The sequence below is a fragment of the Vipera ursinii genome (assembly GCF_947247035.1).
Source record: "Vipera ursinii genome assembly, chromosome: 3".
NCBI lineage: Eukaryota > Metazoa > Chordata > Lepidosauria > Squamata > Viperidae > Vipera > Vipera ursinii.
This window is the reverse complement of record NC_139516.1, coordinates 58,842,481-58,850,809: the sequence shown is the minus strand read 5'-3', so window position 1 is coordinate 58,850,809 and position 8,329 is coordinate 58,842,481. Positions and strand designations below refer to the sequence as shown.

General features: G+C 40.8%; 1 long non-coding RNA gene across 1 annotated transcript; it reads right to left on the bottom strand.

Annotated features, from left to right (window-relative positions):
- Positions 1 to 5,401: 5,401 nt before the first annotated feature.
- On the bottom strand, positions 5,402 to 8,003 carry LOC310637311. The gene is made up of 2 exons (XR_014491908.1): positions 7,413 to 8,003; positions 5,402 to 6,128 (listed from the first exon to the last, which is right to left on the bottom strand). It is a non-coding gene; the product is annotated as an uncharacterized lncRNA (long non-coding RNA).
- Between the last annotated feature and the right edge of the window lie 326 nt (positions 8,004 to 8,329).

Genomic DNA, 8,329 nt, shown 5'->3' with positions numbered 1-8,329 from the left:
TCCTCCTCCCCTTTCAGCTTAATTATAGAAAGGACTTGGAAGTAAGCTCTAACAATCAATCCTCTAGCCTTAGAGAAGATGCTTTTCAAGTAGTCCTTGGCTTGGGTGGCGGCTGGGAATAGAACCTGCTACGGTTCTTCCCACTAGAGAACAGGAGGAGACCTTGACACCTGATAGCTACAATCTGTGACAACAGATGGATTCAGCGCAGTGGCCACTCTCAGCTGCAGTGATCAAAAATATGGCATCATGACCCAGAACTAAATCATTTGCATGTAGCATCAGACCCAAATAGGTAAATCACAGGGTCAATGATCTCACATTGCACGTCTCGTCACTTAACTCTGTCTCTCTTTCTATGTCTCTCTCTTGTCTGTCCATCTGTCTGTCTATCTATCTATCTATCTATCTATCTATCTATCTATCTATCTATCTATCTATCTATCTATCATCTATCTATTTATCTATTGTAAATTTTGTTCCCTGATGGAAAAATTGACGGCCTATGTTGGTGTGTGACTGGATTCTGCATGTGTGTGAGAGAGAACTCTTAAACTGATGGAAAATTCAAGCTAATGATTGTTCGCTGCCTGTTCGAGTCACTGGTTTGAGATGGGCAGCTGTCGACATTGAATAAAGAAATTCACCCATTTTCTGGATTTGCACAATATGCTGGATAATACAATTAAATAAACTGGAGACATCTGACACCATAACAGAATGAGATTTATATATGAATGTCCACATGTAATATAAATCCAAAAGTCTGAGTGGTGTAATGATGAAGGTATTGGATTAGGTCTAGGGAGGAGCAGGTTCAAATCCAGTGAGCCACGGAAGCTCACTAGGGCACTTAGTAATAGCTATTGCATTTAGACTTATATACTGCTCCACAGTGCTTTACAATCCCCTCTAAGGGGTTTACGGAGTCAGCATATTGCCCTCAACAATCTGGGTCCTCATTTTACCAACTTCAGAAGGATGGCAGGCTGAGTCAATGTTGAGCTTGTCAGGATTGAACTTCTGGCAGTTAATTTAATTTAATTTAATTTAATTTAATTTTATTAGATTTATATACCGCCCTTTCCCAAAGGACTCAGGGCGGTTTACAGGGCATTTTAAAATCACACCAATAAAAAATACAAAAGTTAAAAGACAATTAAAAAGATTAAATTATCCCTGAAAATAAAACCCCAGTTAAAATTCTTAGCCTGGGCCAGAGAGCTCAAAGAGCCAAGTCTTCAGGTCCCGGCAGAATGAACGCAGGTCAGGGGCAGTCCTGAGCTCCACGGGCAGCTGGTTCCAGAGGGCAGGTGCACCCACAGAGAAGGCCCTCCCCCTGGGTGTTATCCGTCGGCAATCTTTTACCGTCGGCACCCTGAGAAGACCCTCCCTGTGCGAGCGCACTGGATGAAGGGAACTTGATGCTGGCAGCAGGTGTTCCCTCAAATATCCCGGACCCAGAATTAGCCTGCAATACAGCATTCTAACCACTGGGCCCCCATGGTTCTTCAAACCATTCTTGTCTACCTGACACAGTTCTTCTGGGGCAGGGGTGTCAAACTCAATTTCATTGAGGGCCACATCAGCATTGCGGTTGCCCTCAGAGGGCCGGGTGGGTGTGGCCAGGGTGGGTGTGGCCTACTGGGTGGGTGTGGCTAGAGTGCGTATGGTCTACTGGGTGGGCGTGGCCAGCTCTACATCATTCGCATCAAGGGTGCCTATGGGGGCCTGGGCAGGAGTGGGACAGATCTGAGGGTGTCTGGCAGAAGGAGGGTCTCTGGGCCAGGGCCAAGGCAGTGGATGCCGTTCCCTCACTGTTTCCAGGATGGCTTCGCGGGCCACAGGAAACCACTTCGCAGGCCGGATCCGGCCCCCGGGCCTTGTGTTTGACATGTCTGTTCTGGGGGAAAAATAGGAGGGGGAATTATGTATGTGCCTTGAGCTCTTTAAGGAAAGCCAGACATCCATCCATCTAACCAATACAGCATTACTTGTGAAGGTATTATTAGCTGCTGTTGTCCTGATCTTCAGTAAATAAACCTGGGGAATTGATAGCACTGACACCAGGGTTGATCTAAAATAGAAGAAAGGATACATTAGCTCATTATTGGAGCCATTCCTTGAAAAGAGGAAGATAAAATATACTTTTTCAAAAAACCAAAAATGCCTAGCTGTGTATGCAAACAAAGAAAAAAAGAGAGATAATTCTAGCATGTCAAAGAAGACCATATCCAGTTTTTTAAAAATTACTTGGATTTTATAGGTTGCATGTTAATCCTGTTCAATCAATCTAGGATAGAAGCACAGATACTTACTGCATTTATACATTCAGGAACTACAGGTTTTTTTTCCTAATGTACATGTAAGCACAAGATATCCTTTGTTTTTATTCTGTGATGAGTAATACAAAATTCTAAAAAATCTATAATCCAGAGGCTAAAGTGGAGAGGAAGTGCAGGGGAATGGAGCATTAATTAAGCATTCCACTGGCTATTTTCTCTTCCAGACTGTGAGAAGAAATAAACTATCTTTATAAATTTCTTAAACAACAGGTCTGTTTCTCCTTTATGTTTCTTTTCTATCACAAGGTGGCACCATTGAGCAATAGAAATACAGTACAGTTCTCTGAATTTCTTCTATGTTACTGAGATCTGTCAAGGGCATTGCAGATGTGTATGTGTGTATTGTTCTTTCAAACCGTAAAATAGAAAATTATGGGCAATAGAGGAAAAATCCACATCCAATTTTAAAATGTAGTGAAACAAGGTAGAGAAAATATATATATATGTGTGGTCCTTTGTACTCTCTGAGCTTGGTTGTTTTCTTGAAGATGTTCAATTACCAAACTAGGTAACATCATCAGGCTGGTAGTGAGTGGGGTTTGCTCTGATTTTATATATTAATATCTTATATATTTTAAAACATTACTACACCATTATAATACTATATACCATATTAATATAATAATGATATAATATTTTATATACTAGTATATAGGGATGCGGTGGCTCAGTGGGTTAGGACACTGAGCTTGTCGATCAGAAGGTCGGCAGTTTGGCGGGTCGAATCCCGAGTGCTGCATAACAGAGTGAGCGCCTGTTACTCATCCCAGCTTCTGCCAACCTAGCAGTTCGAAAGCACATAAAAATGCAAGTAGAAAAATAGGGACCACTACGGTGGGAAGGTAACAGCGTTCCGTGCGCCTTTGGCATCTAGTCATGCCGGCCACATGACCACGGAGACATCCTCGGACAAGCGCTGGCTCTTTGGCTTTGAAACAGAGATGAGCACCAGCCCCTAGAGTTGGAAACGACTAACACACATGTGCGGGGGAACCTTTACCTTTACTATATAAAATGAGAGCAAATCCCACTTCATGCTAGCACTGATGATGTTACCTGATTTGGTACTGAAACAAAACAAAAACAAAACAAAACTGAAACAAAACAAAAACCAAGCTCAGAGAGCCCAAGGACCCCATAGTTCAACCCTGAGCTACAAATATTCTTTTCTATCATTACACATATGTAAATTTGTGTCTTTCTATGTATGTCTCTCTGCGTGTAGATTTTGGGAAGATCCAAAGACAGGGGTCCCCAATCCCCAGTCTGTGGACTGGCACCAGTCCATGGCATGCCAACAACTGGGCTGTGCAAACAAGGGAAGCCCCTTCTGTGGGATGCAGGCAGCATGCCAAATCACACCCCCTCCGGTCCGCGGAAAAAACTCTCTCCACGGAACCGGTCCCTGGTGTCCAAAAGCTTGGGGGCTATTGCCCTAAGACAATGATAAAGTCCAAAATACTGTAGAGAGGATGGATGGAAGTAGTTGAGAGAAGGCGTATAGAGATGGAGAAATGGTGGCCTTTGGAAACTTGGGCTACATCCTGTTTTATTAAGGCTTCTGCTTACCTATTTTTTTTAAAAAAAACTATACAAAAATGTCAGAGTTTGTAGCTTTGTAACTTCTTCCCTCGAGGCTTTAGTCAGAAATAAGCACTTACCTGTTTATCTATCTGATCAATTTGTGTTTATTCCATATTGATCAGATATTTTAACCAGGCTACTTGATGGCCTACTGTACAAGATGTCACCCAGGCCTGCAAGTCTATGAATGCATAAACAGTCATTCCAAGATGGATGGCATTGAAAACTACATTGGAAGTGCTAGAAGACCTTCTTTTTTTCTTGCTGAAGGTGGAGAGGAAAGACAACATCTCAAGAATTAATGATAGTCAACCAAATGCATGTTATGTGGCATTCAAAAAATTACCTTCAGACCATACGTTTAGCCTAGTAAAGTTTCCAGGCTAGAAAGCAGGAGATCATGAATTCATGTCCTGCCTTAGCGATGAAAGCCAGTTGGTGACTTTGGGCCAGTCATTCACTTTCAGCCCAGCCCACCTCATAGAATTGTTGTTGTGGGGGAAAATAGAAGGAGGAAGGTGTGTTGAGTATGTTAACCACCTTGAGTTATTTGTAAAAATAACAGACAGGATACAAATAAATAAATATGTGGGAGGGTACTATGATACTTGGATTTCTTCATTCTCTGGATATGAAGTGCTTTTTCAAAAAAAAAAGGTGCCGGATCTCACACACGTTATACAACCCGCCTTGCCTACTCTACAAGGTAAATCTGGTTGCTTGTAAAAGATTGAATTATTTTTAAGAAGTTGTCAAACAAGGTGGAAAAATTTACATTTGGAGTTTAATATGGATATTGAAACAAATTAAAGTTGAAACTTTGTCAGTGAACAGATTACTTTTAATTTAAGTTTAAGTTAAACCCAATTTAATAAATAGATCTGATTAAACCTTTGTTGTTGTTAGTTGCAAAGTCATGTCCGACCCATTGCAACCCCATGGACAACGTTCCTCCAGGCCTTCCTGTCCTCTACCATCTTCTGGAGTCCATTTAAGCTCACACCTACTGCTTTAGTGACTCCATCCAGCCACCTCATTCACTGTTGGCCCCTTCTTCTCTTGCCCTCAACCTTTCCCAGCCTTAGGCTCTTCTCCAGTGAGTCCTTCCTTCTCATTAGGTGGCCAAAGTATTTGAATTTCAACTTCATGATCTGGCCTTCTAAAGAGCAGTCAGGGTTGATCTCCTCTAGGACTGACCGGTTTGATCGCCTTGCAATCCAATGGACTCGCAGGAGTCTTCTACAGCACCAAAGTTCAAAGGCTTCAATTCTTTGGCGCTCAGCCTTTCTGAGCCATGGCAAATCTAGACACCACACTAAAAAGCAGAGACATCACCCTGCCAACAAAAGTGCGTATAGTCAAGGCTATGGTCTTCCCAGTTGCAATGTATGGCTGTGAAAGTTGCACCATAAGGTCTACCTTTACATCTGACCAATACATAATTAATATATATTATTATTAATAACAATACCTCCAAATCACAAGACAGGTTTTATTCTTATTCTTCCCCTCTGCAGTCTGAATATAAAGTATAAAAGACTACAAAGAGATTTTCATAGACATCCCAGCCTTTGAACTACCCAAGGAACTGAAACAGCAAAGTTTTGTTGTTGGGCAAGCTTCCACGCCAGCCGTCTTTCTTTCCTCTCACTTCACCACTTTTTAACCTCATACCCCACCTTCTGTAAGGGAAAGTAAAAGGCTCACTCACGCTCTCGTGAAAGATGGCCTCCATGTTTATGTGTCTCCCACCGCCACCCTCGGCTTCCATACTACATGGTCCGACCCAACCAATCAAGCCACACTCTGGCTGTGGTGCTCCCGTGCCTCATGGCTCCTCCTAGAGGAGGCAGACAGCGCCGAAGGAGACCCCGCTCACACCGCACCGCCAGCAGGGCATTTTCAAAACCAAACTAGGATAGGAAGGGAAACAATAGGAAAAGAACGCAACTCTGGAAAATCCATCAAAAAATGATTCCAGAACTCTGTTTCCATGCGTTCTATGAAAAAAAAAGCCCTGGTTTTATATCTGAGAAACAAAGGATGGTTCTTCCTGAAGATCTCAAATAAAATTACTTGAAGACCAAAAGTTCTTTCTTTTGAATCATAGTCAGTCATAATAAGTAGATTCATGAAGATTCTTTCCTCTTTGACTAGAGTTCTCCAACTTCTGGAAACGAAGGCTCTTGAACATATTGGCTGAAAAACAGATAAGCAGTGAATCAGTCTCCCACCTCATTTTCACCCCAGTCATGTTACAGTAATTTTTTTTTTAGAAGGTAGTGATCTTACTTCTTCCCAGTCTTGTGGCTGTGGTCCACTGTGGGATTAAATGCAGCAATGTAATCTACAAACACATTAGAATGTGCAAAAACAATAATCCTGCAAAGGAACACATTATCTGGTCTTGTTACTTTATGAAGTAATTTGAATTAATTTTTCCCTAGAGTGGTTAGGGACCATCACTGCCTACTCTTTTCTTTTCTTTTTGGCTAATGAAGCTTTACCACTGGCTGTTAGTGAATTTCTATTAAGATCTCATTATGGAGGTTATTATGGGACAAAACAATTCCAGCTCCTGGGAAAGATGCCTATGAATTTGTAATTGTAAGTCTGTGTCTTTTAGGGATTAGCATTTGAAAGGAATAGAATTTATATATGAACCTAGCTGGGTTAGCAGAAGGTAATTTTAGTTAGCAAAAAAAAGCTATGTAATGTTTGATTACAATTTATACATTTAATTTTCACTTGCTTTCCTGGATAATTATTTTCAGAAAATGTGGTTTCTCTTTCTTCTTTAACTCCAGAAAAATGTACATTAAACAAGGGATAAAATTATAGACCTTTGATCACTAGATTACATTCTGTTCACAACATTGTGTCTGTGCAAGTTTGAATCTCTCTCTCTCTCTCTCTCTCTCTCTCTCTCTCTCTCTCTCTCTCTGTGTGTGTGTGTGTGTGTGTGTGTGTGTAAGTAGAGTAAATGCCAGAGTGATAGGGAGGATGCACAGATTTTTATTCTATATCTAACTCACTGTACAAAAAGGAGACATATATAACATCACGTTTTAATGAGTGTAAATTTCCATATAGGAAATAAAGATATTGGTGTTTTTTTTAAATCATAAATTACTTAATAGCTACTTAAATCTGCACTTCCTTTTCCATCTCAGGAGTACATAGTTGCAATTTTATAGCCCAGCTATATCAGCAGAACAGCTTGTTTGACTTCTAGCAGCAAGCAGAAACAGCTATTCTTCCCATGATTTGCTTGAAATATCAATTATGTACAGTGGAATATGGTTCCTGATATCCTAAACAAGGCCATGCGTTTATTCAGATGGTTGGAATGGAGTGGCAATGACTCTGCAGAGTTCTTCAGATAAGATTTTTTTTCCATCCCTACCTGCAGATGCTCAGCACAGAAATAAACCAGGAAACAAACAAACCATTAAATGCTGTATATAAAGTATAAGCACTGACCTATAATTCATCCCAAGCCAGGTAAATTCAGTGTAGTCAATATGTTGCAGTCAATGGAGAATTTTAATATGCAGTATAATGAAGCTTGCCTGGACTACAGAAGATAATTCCATCCACTGGAGTAGAGTACACAAGAATGAATTGCAGCACCTATGCTTACCTAATGAAATAAATAGATAAACAAAAACAAACAAATAAATAAACACAGAAGCAGTAATAGCGTAATGTTTATTTGACCATAAAGTCATATTTTATAAGAATAAATAAAACTAATCAGTTGACTCTTGTCATACAAGCGAGGTGTTTTGAGCGAGAGGGTCTGTAGTCCTTTATAGAAATGTTAGCTTTTTCACTTGGCCGCTAGAAGTTGTGATAAGTTATGATATTCCTCAGGCTATAGAGATGGTTCCTGGTAAAAATAAAAAATTGATGTACTTGCTAAGAGTTGACACTGACTTGATGGCACAAAATCAAGCAGTCAGTCAGTCAGTCAGTCAGTCAGTCAGTCAGTCAGTCAGTCAGTCAGTCAGTCACAGAGATGCTAGAATCACTGCATAACAAATCATATTCATTCATTTGAGTGAGTATGTGTGCCCATACGATTTATCTGAAAGACATTCCCAATTTGGAATTTGGAGGGTGGAAAAGGCTAATTGCAGGTGGTCACCTCTGGTGCCCAGTGGACATCAAACGGAATGAATAATTGAGTATTTCATTGTCGCTAATCTTCACCCTGCTTCAAATTGACGGCAAGATGGGAACATATTTTTGAGTGCAAGCTGCACTTGCTGATAAGTTGCGAGCCTGATAGACGGGGAAGTCACATGAAAGTGATAATCTGTCACAGGAGCTAGCCACGGGAGCCTTCTCTGCCCTCATTCCACTATCTAGGGTAACCTCAGATGGAATGGGTGATC